At 42.2% G+C, this 19,088-nt stretch overlaps 1 long non-coding RNA gene across 1 annotated transcript; it reads left to right on the top strand.

Moving 5' to 3' along the window:
* The first annotated feature begins 1,778 nt into the window (after positions 1-1,778).
* LOC111523230 lies at positions 1,779-19,088 on the top strand. The gene is made up of 3 exons (XR_002725470.1): positions 1,779-1,976; positions 13,472-13,645; positions 18,857-19,088. It is a non-coding gene; the product is annotated as an uncharacterized LOC111523230 (long non-coding RNA).

Genomic DNA, 19,088 nt, shown 5'->3' with positions numbered 1-19,088 from the left:
AAACTCCTGGCATCAAGCAATCCTCCTGCCTTGGTCTCCCAAAGTGCTGGGATTATAGGCATGAGCCACTGTACTTGGCCCTAATTTAATCTTAATTACCTTGATAAGGCCCTATCTCCAAATACAGTCACATTGGGAGCTAGGACCTCAACATAAAAATTTGGTGAGGGCACAATTCAGTCTGTAACAGACGTCCAGTGGGCACCTCGTCTTCTTGGTGAATGGCAGTTCCATCCTTCCAGGTGCTCAGGCTGAAACCCTATACTCTCCTCTTTCTTGCTCGCTGCACATTTCAGTCCACCAGCAAATCCTGCTGTCTCTGTTTTAAAAACGTACGTGGATTCTAACTGCTTCTTTCTGCTTTCACTGCCATCACCCTGATCCAAACCATCATCATTCTAAAACTATATTAAGAAAATGGCCTCTTGTGGCCGGGTGTGGTGGCTCACACCTGTAATCCCAGCACTTCGGGAGACCAAGGCAGGCGGATCACGAGGTCAGGAGATCGAGACCATCCTGGCTAACACGGTGAAACCCTGTCTCTACTAAAAATACATAAAATTAGCCGGGCATGGTGGCGGGTGCCTGTAGTCCCAGCTACTCAGGAGGCTGAGGCAGGCGAATGGTGTGAACCCAGGAGGCGGAGCTTGCAGTGAGCCGAGATTGCTCCACTGCACTCCAGCCTGGGCAACAGAGCAAGACTCCATCTAAAAAATAATAATAATAATAATATAAAAAAAAGAAAATGGCCTATTGCACTGTCTCCTGTTTCTGCCTTTGGCCTTTAAAATCTTTCATCAATGTGCCAGTAAGAGTAATCTTTCTAAAACAGAAGTCAGGCCATGTCACTTTCTGTTCAACCCCCTGCCACAGGAGACCCCATCTCATTCTTTTAGTGGCCAGAAAAGCCCTGTGGGACACTTCTCTGATTGCCTGGTATTCTGCTGCTTGCTCCTACTACTCAGCCACACTATTCTCCTTGCAGTACCTTGAGGCACGTTCTTACCTCAGGGCCTTTGCATTTGCTGTTCCCTCCAGCTGAAATGCTCTTGCACTGGATATTATGTGTTGTGCTTCCAACATCTTTGTCAGATATCTGCTCAAATATGACATTTTCAGCTGGGCATGGTGGCTCATGCCTGTAATCCCAGCACTTTGGGAGGCCGAGGTGGGTGGATCACCTGAGTTCAGAAGTTTGAGACCAGCCTGGCAAACGTGGCAAAACCCCATCTCTACTAAAAATACAAAAATTAGCCAGGCATGGTGGCAGGCACCTGTGATCCAAGCTACTTGGGAGGCTGAGGCAGAAGAATCATTTGAACCTGGGAGGCAGAGGTTGCAGTGAGCTGAGATCATGCCACTGCACTCCAGCCTGGGCAACAGAGTGAGACTTCATCTCAAAAAAAAAAGTGACATTTTTCAGAGAGGTCCTCTTTGACTATCTTACAAAAAATAGTGCTCTCACTCTTGCTGTGCAAACTCGATTTCCTGTACCCTACTCTATGTATTTTTGAAGCAGTCATCACCATGTGATATACTTTTTCTACATTATTTTCTTGGGCATTTGCCTATTGTCACCTTTTCTCCCTACTACCATGTGACTCCATGAGGGCAAACACTTAATCTGTTATGTTCACTGGGGCATCTCCAGAACTTGCCTGAAACCCAGTAGGTATTCAATAAGTTCTAGAGGGATGAATGAATGACTCCTCTCACTGTAAGAGAGTTTGGGATATGTAGTCTTTATCTGGGCACATTTCTACCTGTTCTCTTTGTAGGGGAGAAAGGGATGAGGATGTTGGATAAGCAGCTCAGCATGTTCCCCAACATGTAAGGGAGTCATGTCGAGTTCTGCACTCTCCTTCTTGGTACACATCCTCAGAATGCATCCTTTGCAGAAGCAGGAAGTGCTTGTGCTTGCTGTGAGTCTTTGTGGACAGAGGCAGGATCATGCTGGCTAGAATCTAGTGGACAAGGTAAGGAAATGTAAGCATTGAGGAGGGGTACGCATTCGTTGTATGAGGTTCGAGGAGGTTCTGCCTCAACGAAGAGGGTCACACATACCCCTAGGAAGACTGGACTCTGTGCACTGGAGCTAGTGGGTGGAGATATGAGGATCACAGGCCTGATTTCCGGAGTGTGGCATGGAATGGTTCTGGGTGTGTATCTTAGTCTATTTTGTGCTGCTATAACATAATAACTGAGATTAGGTAATTTATAATAAACAGAAATTTATTTTTTATGGTCCTGGAGTCTAAGTCCAGAATCAAGGGGTTGGCATCTCATGAGGGCTTCTTGCTGCATCATTACATGGCAGAAAGTGAGAGGGCAAGAGATAAAGTGCATGCAAGAGAGGCAAGAACAAATATGTTCCTCTATAGTGAACTCATTCCCACGATAATTAACGTACTTCCACAATCATGGCATTAATTCATTCACGAAGTCAGAGTCATCATGGCCCAATCACCTCTCCACAGACCCATCTCTTAGTACTGTTACAATGGCAATTAAATTTCAACATGAGTTTTGGAGGGAACATTCAAACATAGCAGCATGCCATTCTTCATGTTCATCTCTGAACATACTCCCACCCTTGCTGTTTCCATCCTTGAGGCTTTGCCTTTCATCCCCAAGACTGGCCTCAGCCCATACTCTATTGTACCAATGCCAAAAATTGAGGTTTAAAGTCTCACTGAGTAATTCTTAACCAAAGATATATTGTAAACCGATAGTCACTGAATTCTACTTGCTCACCTGTGGATATTAGTTGGGTATGTAAGTTAGTGTTTGCTGCTTAAAATAGCAGCTGTTTATGAGCTCACAATTCTGTGGGTTTGCAATTTGGACTGGGATCAGTGGGGTGGTTCTTCTGCTCTCAGTTGGGCTCACACATTCAACTGCAGCCAACTTCTGTGTTGGCTGAGGCTGGCTAGTCTAGGTCCAGGATGGCTTATCTCTACTTTGTGTGGTCCCTCATAGTTGGCAGGCTAGTACAGGCTTGTTTTCGTGGCAGCCCCACAGGGCTCTGAGGGAGCAAATAAGAACATGCATGACTTATTGAGGCCTAAGCTCAGATCCCAAACTCCATCACATCTATTACATTCTGTTGGTCAAAGCAAGTTGTCACAAGGGCTAGTGTATGAACCACACAACTATGAGTGAGAAAGGAGAGAGATATTTCTTCATCCAGGGGCCTGTTTTTTGTAGGCCCTCGGTCTGCTCCTCTCTTTTCCAGCAGTAGTGGGTTCTGTGGAGACCTCTGCTTTCTGCCCTTAGACTAGACAGCTGTGTCTGTGAGCTCTGTGACCGTTTTTTCAGACAGGCTTCATGGAAGCTCTCAGAGACATGTTTTTGCTTAAAAGCCTTTTGATTTTCCTGGTCAGTTGTCATAGCTGGAGCTTTTTGGCAAGGCTTCAGCCATTCATATCTAATCCTGTACACTGATTAATGGAGGTGGTTTCACTTTTATTGTCCCTCTGTGGAAGCCTGTCTCCCCAGTGGCTGGGACAGAAGCTGCTCACAGGTCTGTGGCTATTGATGGGCAGAGCCAGAGACATGCTGTGCTCATTCTAGGATGTGGTAGGGGTGGAGGTATGGGTCACATCCTGCTCTATGACCTTGGCCAACAGTTTTAACTTTTCCTAACTGCCTCCCAAAGTATCATTTCCCTCATGTTAATAAATTATATGATAAGACTCACTTTTGCTATCATCAGTTTGTCCCGCCACTGGACCATCAGCATACAAACATGCTATCATTTCTCCTATATTAAAATGTTGATCTTCTCTTGACTCCATGTCTCTTTTCCCACTACTCTTCAGTGATGAACTCTTAAAAAATATAACTATACTCACTATCCCAATATGTGGGCTTCCATTTCCCCTTAAAGCCTCTCTGATCAGGGCTCCTCCTCACCTCCTCTGAAACTGCTTTTGGCAGGGTCAGTTGCTAAGGCCAGTGGTCATTCTCTGTCCCTATCTGATTCTGCACAAGTAGTCATTTTCCCCTTGAGAAACTTTCCACTCACTTGGCCCTCTCCTCTCTTCTTGCTGGCTGGTTCATCCTCATTTCCCTGGCCACTGAATATTGGAAGGCCCTAAGCTTCAGACTCTGGGGCTTTCCTCTTTCTTATGTATGTCTCCTTAGTGATCTCATCCTGCCTCATGAGTTTAAACACCAGCTGTATGCCAGTGACTCTAATAATTATGTCTCCAATTCAGACCCTTTCTGGCCCTCAGACTCTCGAATCCAACTGATTGTTCAACATCTCTGATTGGATGGATGCGTAACTGGCATCCTGAGTTTAGCATGTTCAAGTTTGAATCCTGGTGTGCCCCCAACCTGCTCCTCTCACTATTGCCCCCATGTCAGTTAAAGGCAAGGTCATCTTGCAGGTTCTTGCCTGCAATCCTCTCTCTCTCTCTCTGTCTCTCTCTCTGTGTGTGTGTGTGTGTGTGTGCGTATATATATAACTTTTTTCTTACACAAAAGTTGGCATACCATATGCATTGTTCTGCATCTTACTTGTCTCACTTAACAATATATTCTGGAGGTCACTTCAGTTCAGAGAGATCTTCCTTATTCTTTTTACAGCTGCATCAGTATTTCATTGTATAAATGTACTATAATGTATTCAACCAACCAGAATAATACTTTAATACTTGATGAACATTTGAGTTGTTTCTAGTCTTTTGATATTACAAATAAGGCTGCAATTAATGTCCTTGTATATATGTTGTTTTGTCCTTTGAAAGGATGCCTTCAAGGCAGGTTTCTGGAATTGTGGTTGGAGGAAGCTGTCAAAGGAATCTGAGCAGTTGCACAAGTTTCGTGTCCCAATGCAGCTGCAAGGGAGGGCATATTCTCCAATGCTCAATTTAGATATGGTGAAAAGGAAAAGGAGAAGGAAGAATCTCCCAGAGCATAGGGCCAAGAGCCTAAAAACAATACTCAGGGAGCCCCCTCTCCCCCCCTCAGCCCACCACCCAGGGAGCAGACCTGGACCTAATCATGAAAAAGTTCCCATCTCTAGGGTGGGAAAGCCTTGCAATAGCTGCTCATCAGGATTTCCAAATTGCTAGAATACTGCCTGTTCTGTTTTTATTATTCCCTTTTGGAACTGGCCTCTTGGCTCTGTTAAGTTCAACTATATCTTTATTGATTTTTCTATCTGCTCTGTGTAATAGAGGAGTATTGAAATCTCCAACTATAATAGTGGATTCATCTATTTTTCCTTGCAGTTCTATCAGTTTCTGCCATGTGTATTTTGATGCTCTGTTGTTAGTTGCATACACGTTAAGAATTGTTACAGCTGCTTGGAAGATTGACCATCTTATTATTATGTAACGGTCCTCTTTATTCTTGATAATTTTCATTGCTTTGAAGTCTGCTATGTCTGAAATTAATATAACTACTCCAACTTTTTAAAAAATTTTCCATTTTGTGGGTACATAGTAGGTGTATATATTTATAGGGTACATGAGATATTTTGATACAGGCATACCAATGTATAATAATCATATAAGGGTAAATATATCCATCACCTCAAGCATTTATTCTGTCTTTGTGTTACAAACAATCCAATTATATTCTTTTGGTTATTTAAAATAAAAAATACAGTACATTATTGTTGACTGTAGTCACCCTATTGTGCTATCAGACAGTAGCTTATTCTTTCTATCTAATTGTATTTTGTACCCATTAACCATCCCCTCTCCTATCTCTCCCACTATCCTTCCCAGCCTCTGGTAACCGTCATTCTACTTTCTATCTCTATGAATTGGATTGTTTTAATTTTTAGCTCCTACAAATAAGTGAGAACATGTGAAGTTTGTCTTTCTGTGCCTGGCCTACTTAACATAGTGACCTCCAGTTCTATCCATGTTGCTACAAATGACAGGGTCCCCTTCTTTTATTATGGCCGAATAGTACTCCATTATGTATAAGTACCACATCTTCCTTATCCATTTGTCTGTTGATGGACACTTAGGTTGCTTCCAAATCTCAGCTATTGTGAATAGTGCTGCAATAAATAGGAATGCAAATATCTCTTTGATACACTGATTTCCTCATATTTTGGGTGTATACCTAGCAGGGGCATTGCTGGATTATATGATAGTTCTACTTTTAGATTTTTGGGGAACCTCCAAACAGTTCTCCATAGTGGTTGTACTAATTTACATTCCCATCATCAGTGTGTGGTGGTTCCCTTTTCTTCACATGCTCACCAGCATTCATGACTGCCTAACTTTTGCATAAAAGCCATTTTAGCTGGAATGAGATGATATCTTGTCATAATTTTGATTTGCATTTCTCTGATGATCAGTGATACTGAGCATCTTTTCATATGCCTATTTGCCATTTGTATATCTTCCTTTGAGAAATGCCTGTTCAGATCTTTTGGCCATTTTTAATTGGATTATTAGATTTTTTTTCTATAGAGTTGTTTGAGCTCCTTATATATTCTGGTTTTTAATCCCTTGTCAAATGGATAGTTTGTATATATTTTCTCCTATTCTGTGGGTTGTCTTTTCACTTTGTGGACTGTTTGCTTCATTCTGCAGACGCTTTTTAACTTGATGTGATCCCATTTGTCCATGTTTTGCTTTGCTTGCCTGTGTTTGTGGAGTATTACTTAAGAAATCTTTGTCCAGACTAATGTCTTGGGGAGTTTCCTCAATGTTTCCTTTCTACACTTTCATAGTCTGAGGTTTTTTATATATACACATGCACACACACACACACACACACACACACACGTATTGTTTTATTTTATTTTTGAGACGGACTCTCATTCTGTCACCCAGGCTGGAGTGCAGTGGCACGATCTTGGTTCATTGCAACCTCTGCCTCCCAGGTTCAAGCGATTCTGCTGCCTCAACTTTCCAAGTAGCTGGGATTACAGATGCGTGCCACCACACCCAGCTAGTTTTTGTATTTTTAGTAGAGACAGCGTTTCACCATGTTTCCCAGGCTGCTCTCAAACTCCTGGCCTCAAATGATCTGCCTGCCTCGGCCTCCCAAAGTACTGGAATTACAGGCATGAGACATCATGCCCAGCCTGAGGTCTTAGATTTAAGTCTTCAATCTATTTTAATTTTATTTTTGTATATGGTGAGAGATAGGGGTCTAGTTTTATTCTTCTGCATATGGATATCCAGTTTTCCCAGCACCATTTAATGAAGAGACTGTGTTTTCCCCAATGTAAGTTCTTGGCACTTTTGTAAAAAACGAGTTCACTGCAGATGTAGATTTGTTGCTGGCTGGTTCATCCGCATTTCCCTGACCACTGAATATTGGAGGGCCCTAAGCTTCAGGCTCCAGGCCTTTCCTCTTTCTTATGTATGTCTCCTTGGTGATCTCATCCTGCCTGTTGGTTCCATTGGTCTATGTGTCTGTTTTTATGCCAGTACTATGCTGTGCTATATACTCTGTACTATAATTTGAAGTCAGATAATGTGATTCCTCCAGTTTTGTTCTTTATGCTCAATATAGCTTGGCTATCTTGGATCTTTTGTGGTTCCATATAATTTTAGCTTTTTTTTTCTAATTTTAATTTTTTAAAAAAATTTTTGTATAGATGAGGTCTCACCATCTTGCCCAGGCTGGTCTCAAACTCTTGACCTCAGGCGATCCTCCTACCTTGGCTTCCTAAAGTACTGGGATTATAGGCGTGAGCCTCCATGCCCAGCCTGTTTTTTCTATTTCTGTGAAAAATGTCATTGGCATTTTGATAGGGATTCCATTGAATTTATAGACTGCTTTGGGCAATATGAACATTTTCACAACATTGATTCTTTTAGTTCATGAACATGAAATAGCTTTCCATTTTTTGGTGTCTTCCTCAATCTCTTTCATCAGTGTTTCATAGTTTTCATTGTAGAGGTCATTCACTTCTTTGGTTAAGTTAATTCCTAGGTATTTACTTTTATTTGCAGCTATTATAAGTGGGATTACTTTCTTGATTTCTTTTTCAGATTATCTGGTGTTGGCATATAGAAATGCTACTGATTTTTGTATGTTGATTTTGTATCCTGTAACTTTACTGAATTTGTTTATCAGTTCTAATAGTTTTTTGGTGGATTCTTTATGTTTTTCCAAATATAAGATCATATCATCTATGAACAATGATAACTTGACTTCTTCCTTTCCTTTTTTTTTTTCTGAGACAGAATCTTGCTCTGTCACCTAGGCTGGAGTGCAGTGGCATGATCTTGGCTCACTGCAGTTTCTGCCTCTCTGCTTCAAGCGATTCTCCCGCCTCAGCCACCCTAGTAGCTGGTATTTCAGGCTTCCACCACCACGCCCAGCTAATTTTTGTATTTTTAGTAGAGACAGGTTTTCACCATGTTGGCCAGGCTGGTCTCAAACTCCTGACCTCAAGTGATCTGCCTGCCTCAGCCTCCCAAAGTGCTGGGATTGCAGGCGTGAGCCACCATGCCTGGCCTTCCTTTCCAATTTGGGTGCCCTTTCTTTCTCTTGTCTGATTGCTCTAGCTAGGATTTCCAGAACTATGTTGAATAACAGTGGTGAAAGTGGGCATTCTTGTGTTGTGTTCCAGATCTTAGAAGAAAGGCTTTCCATTTTTCCCCATTCTGAATGATACTAGCTGTGGATCTGTCATATATAGCTTTTATTGTGTTGAGATATGTTCCTTCTGTGCCCAGTTTTTTGAGGGATTTTGTCATGAAGGAATATTGAATTTTATAAAGTACTTTTTCAGCATCACTTGAAACAATCATATGGGTTTTTTCCTTCATTTTTTTGATATAATGTATTTCATTAATTTATTTGCATATCTTGTACCATCCTTGCCCATTTGGTCATGATGAATGATCAATGATGAATTTAATGTGTTGTTGAATTCAGTTTGTTGGTATTTTGTTGAAGATTTTTCCTTCATTGTTCATCGGGGATATTAGCTTGTCATTTTCTTTTTTTGATGTGTCTTTGTCTGGTTTTGGTATCAGGGTAATACTGGCTTCATAGAATGAGTTTGTAAGTATTCCCTCCTCTATTTTTCAGAATAGTTTGAGTAGAATTGGTATTAGTTTTCTTTAAATATTTGATAAATGTCAGTAGGGAAGCCATCGGGTCCCTGGCTTTCCCTGGCTAGGAGACTTTTTAAATTTTCTTCTTAATTTCTTCATTGACCCACTGGTCATTCAAGAGCATATTGTTTTATTTTTATGTGTTTGTGTAGTTTCCAAAATAACTCTTGTTATTATTTCTAGTTTTATTACATTGTGGTCTGGGAAGATTCTTTTTTTTTTTTTTTAATTTTAAAGACGTGTTTTGTGGTCCGGTATATGGTCTATCCTTGAGAATAACTGATATACTGAGGAGAAGAATGAGCATTCTGCACCCATTGGAGGGAATGTTTTGTAAATATGCATTAGGTCCATTTGGTCTATAGTGCAGATGAAGTCCAATGTTTCCTTGGTGATTTTCTGTCTGATGATCTGTACAGTGCTGAAAGTGGGGTGTTGAAGTCTCCAGCTATTATTGTAGTGAGGTGTATTTCTCTCTTTAGCTTTAATATTTGCTGTATATACCTGGACGCTCCAGTGTTGGGTGCATACATGCTTACAATTGTTATATCCTCTTGCTGAATTGACTCCTTTATTATTGTATAATGACCTTCCTTGTCTCTTTTTATAGTTTTTGTCTTGACATCTTTTTTTTTTTTTTTTTTTTTTTTTTTTTAGATGAGGTCTCACTCTGTCACCCAGGCTGGAGTACAGTGGTACTATCTTGGCTCACTATAACCTCTGCCTCCTGGGTTCAAGCAATTCTCCTGTCTCAGCCTCCCAAGTAGCTGGGACTACAGGAATGTGCCACCATGCCTGGCCAATTTTTGTACTTTTAATAGAGACGAGGTTTTGTCATGTTGGCCAGGCTGGTCTCGAACTCCTGACCTCGGGTGATCCACTCACTTTGGCCACCCAAAATGCTTGGGATCACAGTCACGATCCACTGTGCCTGGCCAGTTTTTGTCTTGAAATCTATGTTGTCTGATATAAGTGTAGCTACTCCTCCTGTCTTTTCGTTTCCATTGGTGTGGAGTATCTTTTTCCATCCTTTTATTTTCAGTCTATGTGAGTCTTTATAGGTGAAATGTGTTTCTTGTAAGCAATAGATTTTTTTTTTATTCATTCAGTCATTCTCTCTTTTGATTGGAGAGTTTAGTCCATTTACATTCAATGTGATTATTGATAGGTAAGGGCTTACTCCTGCCATTTTGTTATTTGTTTTCTGGTTGTTTTGTGGTCTTCTCCTCCTTCTTTCCTTGATTTTGTCTTCCTTTAAGTGAAGGTGACTTTCTCTGGTGATATGTTTAATTTCTTGCTTTCATATCTGTGGTATGTTTTTTGAGTTGATACCAAGAGGTTTGCAAATAATATCTTATAACCTATTATTTTAAACTGATGGCAACTTAACACTGATTGCATCAACAAGGAAACAAACTAACAAACAAGCAAAGAGAAAACTAATGAAAACTCAGCAGTTTATCTTCATACCTCTACTTCATCCCTCTACTTCCACCCTCTACTTGTTGTTTCTATTTATATCTTATTGTGCTGTCTAGGTCTTGAAAAGTTATTGTAGTTATTACTTTTGATTGGCTCATTGTTCAGTCTTTCTACTCAAGATATAAGTAGTTTATCCATCACAATTACAGTGTTATAATATTCTTTTCTTTTCTTTTGTTTTTTGAGATGGAGTCTTGCTCTGTTGCCCAGGCTGGAATGTAGTGGATGATCTTGGCTCACTGCAACTTCCATCTCCCAGATTCAAGCAATTCTCCTGCCTCAGCCTCCCAAGTAGCTGAGACTACAGGCATGTGCCACCACATCTGGCTAATTTTTGTAATTTTAGTAGAGTCAGTATTTCACCATGTTGGCCAGGTTGGTCTCAAACTCCTGACCTCAAGTGATTCACCTGCCTTGGCCTCCCAAAGTGCTAGGATTACAGGTGTGAGCCACCACACCCGGCCTATTCTGTGCTTTTCTATGTAGTTACTATTCCCAGTGAGTTTTGTACCTTCAGATGATTTCTTATTGCTTATTAACATTCTTTTCTTTCAGATTGAAGAACTCCCTTTAGCATTTCTTATAGAACAGCTCTGGTGTTGATGAAATCCCTCAGTTTTTGTTTGTCTGGGATATTATTTCTCCTTTATGTTTGAGGGATACTTTCGCTGGATACACTATTTTGGGAGAAAAGTTTTTTCCATCAGCACTTTAAATATGTCATGTCACTCTCTTCTGGCCTGTAAGATTTCCACTGAGAAGTCCGCTGCCAGATATATTGGAGCTCCATTGTATGTTTTTTTTTTTTTTTTTTTTTTTTTTTTGAGACAGAGTCTTTCTCTGTCACCCCGGCTGGAGTGCAGTGGCACAATCTTGGCTCACTGCAAGCTCCGCCTCCCAGGTTCACGCCATTCCCCTGCCTCAACCTCCCGAGTAGCTGGGACTACAGGCGCCTGCCACCATGCCCAATTAATTTTTTGTATTTTTAGTAGAGATGGTTAGTGTTAGCCAGGATGATCTCGATCTCCTGACCTCGTGATCTGCCCACCTCAGCCTCCCAAAGTGCTGGGATTACAGGTGTGAGCCACCGCACCTGGCCTTGTTTTTTTTGAGATGGAGTTTCACTCTGTCACCCAGGCTGGAGTGAGGTGGCATGATCTCAGCTCACAACAACCTCTGCCCCCAGGGTTCAAACGATTCTCCTGTCTCAGGCTCCTGAGTAGCTGGAATTACAGACGCCCACCACCACTGCCAGCTAATTTTTGTGTTTTTAGTGGAGACGGGGTTTCACCATGTTGGCCAGGCTGGTCTGGAACTCCTGACCTCAAGTGATCCACCTGCCTCAGCCTCCCAAAGTTCTGGGATTACAGGCATGAGCCACAGTGCCCAGCCTCCATTGTATGTTATTTCTTTTTTATTTATTGCTGCTTTTAGGATCCTTTCTTTCTCCTTGACCTTTTGGAGTTTGATTATTAAATATCTTGAGGTAGCCTTATTTGGATTAAATCTGCCTGGTGTTGTGTAACGTTCTCGTACTTGAATATTGGTATCTTTCTCTAGGTTTGGGAAGTTCTCTGTTATTATCCCTTTGAATAAACTTTCTATCCCTATCTCTCCCTCTCTACTGCCTCTTTAAGGCCAATAAATCTTAGATTTGCCTTTTGGAGGCTCTTTTCTAGATCTTCTAAGCATGCTTCATTCTTTTTTATTATTTTTTACTTTGTCTCCTATGACCGTGCATTTTTAAATAGCCTGTCTTCAAGCTCATTAATTCTTTCTTCTGATTGATCAATTCTGCTGTTAAGAGACTCTGATAGACTGTACTGTGGCTCATATCTGTAATCCTGGCATTTTGGGAAGCCAAGGCAGGTAGATCACTTGAGTTTACAAGTTCAAGATCAGCCTGGGAAACATGGTGAAACCCTGTCTCCACCAAAATACAAAAAATTAACCAAGCATAGTGGTATGTGCCTCTGGTCCAACTACTCAGGAGGCTGAAGTGGGAGGGTCACTTGATCCTAGGAGGTAAAGGTTGCAGTGAGCCAAGATTGCACCACTGCACTCCAACCTGGGTGACAGAATGAGACCCCATCTCAAAACAAAACAAAACAAAAGAAGAGAGAGAGACTCTGATATATTATTCTTCAGTGTGTTCCTTGCACTTTTCAGCTCTAGAATTTCTGCTTGATTCTTTTTAATTGCTTCAATTTCTCTGTTAACTTTATCTGATAGGATTTTGAATTCCTTTCCTGTGTTATTTTGAATTTCATTGAGTTTCCTCAAAACAGCAATTTTGAATGCTCTGTCTGAAAGGTCACATATTTCTGTCTCTTCTTGATTGGTCACTGGTGACTTATTTAGCTCAATTGGTGAAGTAATGTTTTCTTGGATGGTCTTGATGCTAAGGAGTTTGTTGGTATCTGGGCATTGAAGAGTTGGGTATTTATTGTAGTCTTCGAAGTCAAGGCTTGTTTGTACTAATCCTTCTTCAGAAGACTTTCCAGGTATTCAGAGGGACTCGGGTGTTGTGATCTAAATTTTTGATCACAGAAGCCATATCTGCATGAGGGGACACCCCAAGCCCAGTAATGCTGTGACTTTTGCAGACTTGTGGAGGTACTGCCTTGGTGTTCTTCGACAGGATCTTGAAAAATTCACCGGATTACCAGGCAGAGACTCTTGTTTTCTTCCATTACTTTCTCCCAAACAAATGGAGTCTCTCTCTGCTGAGCTGCCTGGAGCTGGGGGTGGGGTGACATACGTACCCCTATGGTTACAAACACTGGGACTATGCTGGTCAGGCCTGAAGCCAGCATGGCAATGGGTCTCAACCAAGGCCCTCAGTAACCTCTGCCTGGCTACCACCTATGTTTGTGCAAGGCCCTAAGGGCTCTACCATTAGCAGGTGGCAAAGCCAGCCAGGCCTGTGTTCTCTGCAGGGCAGCACATTCCCCCTGTTCCCAGGTGGGTCCAGAGATGTCTCCTGGGAGCCGGGGCCTGGAGTTCTATTCTACTGTGACTGAGCTTGCACCCAGGCTACAAGATGATATCCCACTCTTCCCTCCACTTTCTACAAGTAGAGGAGTCTCTTCTCATAGCCACCATTGTCCCAGGTGAGTACTGCCTGGCTACTGCTGATGTTCGCTCAAGACCCAAAGGCTCTTCAGTCAGCTTGCAGTGAATGCTTCTGGACATAGGACTCTCCCTTCAGGGCAGTGGGCTCCCCTTTGGCCCAGAGCAGGTCTAGAAATATCATCCAAGAACCAAGGCCTGGAATCAGGAAACCTACGAGCCTACCTGGTGCTCTACCAAACTGTGGCCAAGCTGGTACCTAAGCCACAAACGAGTTCCCTTTTATTCTTAACTCTCCTTTTCTCAAGCAGAAGGAACCTCTCCACATAGCTGCTATAGTTTCAAATGTGCTGGGTTACGCCTGAAGCCAGCACATCTCTGAGTCTCACCTAAGTCCCATGGTGAGTACTGCCTGGCTACCACTGCTGATTTTTCAGAGCCCAAGGGCTTTTTATTCAGCAGGTGATGAGAGTTGCCAGGACTGGGTCCTTCCCTTCAAGGCAGTGGGTTTCCTTTTGGTCCAGGGAGTATCTAGGAATATCATCCAGGAGCTAGGGCCTGGAATGGGAGCCTCAGAACTCTGCCTGTGCCCTGTCCTACTGTGGCTACACTGGCATCCACATTGCAAGGCAAAGTCCTCTTTATTCTTCTCTCTCTGCTCCTAAAGTAGAAGGAAGGAGTCTTTTCCCGAGCTGCCAGCTATGCTACCTGTGGTTGAGGGAGGGTTGGCACAAGCACTCCCTTGGACACCCTTCGCTAGTGTTTCACTAGGTCATATGGCCCCCGTGTGCTCTGGCTCCAAGCCCAAGACAGCACCAGGATGTGCCTAGAAATTGCAGTCCTTGTGGTGTAGACTGCCTCTCAAGTTTATTTAGAACCACAGAGCACTTTAGCCCATGGTGGCAAGACTTGCCAGAACCCAAGTTCTGAGTGCTGGGATGGGTGATTCCCCTCTGGCTGGGGCTGGTCTAAACGCTTCCTCTGTGGTCGCCGCCTGAGTTCTGCCTGCTGTTGTTTTCTGTTGTGACAGGCAAGCACTGATTTCCAATGCAAAGTCCCACAATCACTGTGCTGTTCCTGCCTCAAGTGCACAGATTATCTCTCCATGCCTCATGGCTGGAGCTGGAGAATGGGGCATGAATGGCATAGCCAACACAAGACTGTCTTTTCAACTGTCTTCAGTGTCTCTTTCAGTGATACGAAGTTAAAACCAGGTATTGTAATCACTCACCTGATTTTTGGTTCTTATGGAGGTGCATTGTTTTGTATGTGGATAGTTGTTCAATTTGATATTGTTGTGTTGAGGACAATTGGTGGAGGCGTCTATTTGGCCATCTTGCCCCACCTCCTTACTATTATTATTTTGAACAAACTGTTATCTGTCAGATCAATTCAGAATAAGAAAAACAGGTTGGGCGCAGTGGCTCAGGCCTGTAATCCCAGCACTTTGGGAGGCTGAGGCGGATGGATCACGAGGTCAGGAGTTCGAGACCAGCCTGGCCAATATGGTGAAACCTTGTCTCTACTAAAAATACAAAAATTAGCCAGGTGTGGTGGCATGCACCTGTAGTCCCAGCTACTTGGGAGGCTGCGGCAGAAGAATTGCTTGAACCTGGGAGGCGGAGGTTGCAGGGAGCCGAGACTGCACCATTGCACTGCAGCCTGGGCAACAGAGCAAGACTCTGTTTCAAAAAAAAAAAAAAAAAAAGAGAAAGAAAAAGAAAACTTTGTATTTTACCTTCACTTATTCCTTCTCTAATGTCCTTCCTTTCTTTATGTAGATCTGAATTTCTGACCTATATAATTTTCTTCCGTCAGAAGAGCTTCTTTTAAAATTTCTTGCAAGGTAAGTCTACTGGTAACAAATTCTGTCAATTTTTGTTTGGGAATGTCTTTGAGTCTTTCTTTGTCTTTCTTTTTTCTTTTTTTGGACTTAAAATCCAAGTATAAATGTTCTTCAGTCATTTACTAAATTTCAAAGCCAAGTCACTAAAGACAGAGGCTAGCAATTTTCTTTCATCATTCACCAATAACAGACTAAGTCTGGGGACAGTGGCCTTCATCAGCAGGTGCCCTGTTTTGGTGAATGAATCTTGTCATTCAGATGTGGAGAGAATGAAGTGTCTTCTTCGGTTTCAGACCCGGAATGCTCTTGATCTCCCTCTTGGGGTTCTGTGTCTCCCATCAGTTCTTGCAGAAACTTGAATTTAGATTTTAAAAAGATGCCATACAAAATACGGTGGATGCACCCCTCATCACACACCATCAGCAGCAGGACAATCAACAGTGTGGTCATGAACACAGCAGGTTAGCCCAATATTGTGCTATCTTGAGGGGAGGAGGGTAGTTGACTTAGGGCACCTGGCATGTACTGTGGAGGGAATGGGTGAGTAGGCAGATGGTATGTCCCAGGCTTCAGTGGTGGGTGCCCAGCATGGCAGGGCACCTCTTGTCTTTCACTTAAAAAAAAAAGATTAAAAAATATATACATAGATGTACATATTGTGGGGATATGTGTGATAATTTAATACATTCATACAATTTGCAATGATCAAATAAGTCTAATTAAGACATTTGTAATCCTAAATATTTGTATTTTCTTATGCTAGAAACATTTATTCTCTTCTAGCAATTTTTTAAAAAAATTAAACATTTTTTTATAGATGGTGTCTCACTCTGTCACCCAGGTTAGAGTGCAATGGTGTAACATATCTCACTGCAGTCTCAAACTCCCAGGTTCAAGTGATCCTCCCATCTAGCCTCCTGAGTAGCTGAGACTACAGGTGCATACCACCATGCTGGGCTACTTTTTACAATTTTTTTTTTTTTTGTAGAGACAGAGTTTCACTATGTTTCCAAGGCTCGTCTCAAACTCCCAGGCTCAAGCAATCCTTCTGCCTTGGCCTCCCAAAATGTTGGGATTACAGGCGTGAGCCACCACACCTGGCCTTTTCTAGCTATTTTGAAATATACAATAGATTATTGTAAACTATAGTCACCGTAATTATCTATTAAACATTGGGTCTTATTTCTTCTATCAAAGTGTGTATTTGTACCTATTGATCAACCTCTCTCTGTGCCCCCTCTCTCCTTCCCAGCCTCTGGTAACTACCAATCTACTCTCTATCTTCATGAAATATGCTTTTTAAGCTCCCACATATGAGTGAGGGCATGCGATGTTTGTCTGGTTCTGATGCTTATTCTATTTCCTCAAACTGTGTTTTTGCCTTTTAGTATGGCTTGTCATGTTTGTTTGTTTGTTTGTTTTTTGAAACCCAGATCTCATGTCTTGCATGTTGGGTTCAGGCAACTTGTCTTTTTAGTTTGTAGGTCTCTGGATCAAGTAAATCATAACGAAACCTGATGTGGAGACAAATTATCCTTCATGGACTTTGAGTTGGATATGGTTGTTTTTCTCCACTTAGGAGATGTTGTGTATATTTTGTCAGAATATTTGGTGACCAGAAGGGTGGACCACAGATTATTTTTATCTGTCTGTCAACCAGACACTTGGTAAGTTTTACCTCCTTCATCACTTGTGATTGGTGGGGCCACATTACCAGTTTTATTTTATTTTTTACTTTTTTGTTTTGAGACAGAGTCTCACTTTGTTGCCCAGGCTGGAGTGCAGTGACAGGATCTCAGTTCACTGCAACATCTGCCTCCCAGGTTCAAGCAATTCTTGTGCCTCAGCCTCCCAAGTAGCTAGGATTACAGATGTACACCAGCACACCCGGCTAATTTTTGTATTTTTAATAGAGATCAGGTTTCACCATGTTGGCCGGGCTTGCCTCGAACTCCTTACCTTAGGTGATCCGCCCACCTCGGCCTCCCAAAGTGCTGAAATTACAGCAGTGAGCCACTGTGCCGGGCCACATGACCAGTTTTAGACAATGAGTTTTGAGAACTTACAATATGTATAACTTTAGGGCTGAACTTTTGCTTGATGAGATGAGACCTTCTAGAATTCTTTTTTTCTGTCTCCCATGATAACTAGCTATGTTTCTTCAACTGATTGCTAAATGAATGCATGTAGAGCAATGTCCCAGCTGACCTGAAATGAACATGTGGTTTCAGTGAGAAATACACCTCTGTCGTTTAAGCCATTATTGTCTGTGAGTTGCTTGTTATCTTAGCATAATACAGCCTAACCTGACTGTTAACACAGCTTACCTTACATTTTCTTTAGGTCTTGACTTACCTGTAGTGTTTTCCTCAAGGCCTTAAGATTGCACCCATACCCACCCCATCACTCTACCCCCTTCTCTACTTTATATTCCTCTACAACACCTATCTTAATATAACATCACATAGTTTATTCATTTATTTTATTATTCATCTCCTCCTGCCACCAGAATGTAAGCCCATGAAGGCAGCGATGGTCTGAGTTTGAGTTCCACTGAAAGCTGACCCTTGAGACAGGGGATATGGGGTTGGCGGTTCATTTGGGAGATGATCCTGAAGGGTATAAGAAAGGGAACTGGGGGAAAAAAACATAGAAAGTAAAATCAATAAAGAAGGCATTAGTAAACTTGTTAGTGCTGTGGACAATTCTTTGGAGATCCTCTGAGAAGCCCTGTTGAGCTGAAATTCTCATACATTTCCTACCTAGAGATAGAAAAACTGGAGTATTGTCCCCAACTCCTGCCCATTGTTGAATGTAGGGAGGCTTAAATCTCTGGTGCATTCAGACTGACTTGTGCATGGGCTGAGCAAGCTTGCCCCGTGCAGAGAAAGCCTTCTGGCCAAGAAGCAGAGAGCTAGACACAGTTCCTGTGCACAGGAACTGTCCAACACAGTTGCAGGTGTGTCAAGGGGACATGCAGTGGGGGCATCAACAGAATCTACCATAGAGATTTTCGCTTTTTATTGCCTGATGTGGCCCCAGCTCCTAAATACTGTTTGACAATTTCTAAATAGTGGACGAATGAATGAATGAGTACACTATAGTGGGCATTCACTGGATGTGTCCCCAGCATCTGTTTCCCTTTTGGAATTAGCCCTTTCCCTTTTTTCCCTTGGGATGCTACCTCTCCCCATTTCTCAGACTGCAGCTTTGGTTGGGATTGAAACGACGTCTAGTTACTGGATGTGGACTACCTCCCCATCCCCAACCCCAAAGACTTGATATAATCAACCTTTCTTACTCACCTCCCCCTCCCCACCACAGTGATCTGTTTAGGAATGGACACATGACCCATTTGCGACCAATGAGAGTGAATTTCAGGGTTTATTCTCTCTTTCTGTGTAAGGATGTGAGGTCTAGAAAAGCTGCAACCATTTTGCCACCATGGGAAACCTGGGACATCTGAACTGACTCCATGAAGCCCGAAGAGAAAGCTAATAAGAAGGCAGAGAGAAGAGAAAAAGAGTCTTGGTCTTTGAAAATATCTTTTGGAGCTGCTGGATCAAGTCTCACTTGAAGGTAGAACTAAATCTGCACTTTAAATTTACATATCCAATAAAAAGTTCTTTATGTGGTAA

Source organism: Piliocolobus tephrosceles, chromosome 2, assembly GCF_002776525.5.
Source record: "Piliocolobus tephrosceles isolate RC106 chromosome 2, ASM277652v3, whole genome shotgun sequence".
Classification (NCBI taxonomy): Eukaryota; Metazoa; Chordata; class Mammalia; order Primates; family Cercopithecidae; genus Piliocolobus; species Piliocolobus tephrosceles.
The sequence above is the reverse complement of the archived record's forward strand: the minus strand, read 5'-3'. Positions and strand labels throughout refer to the sequence as shown.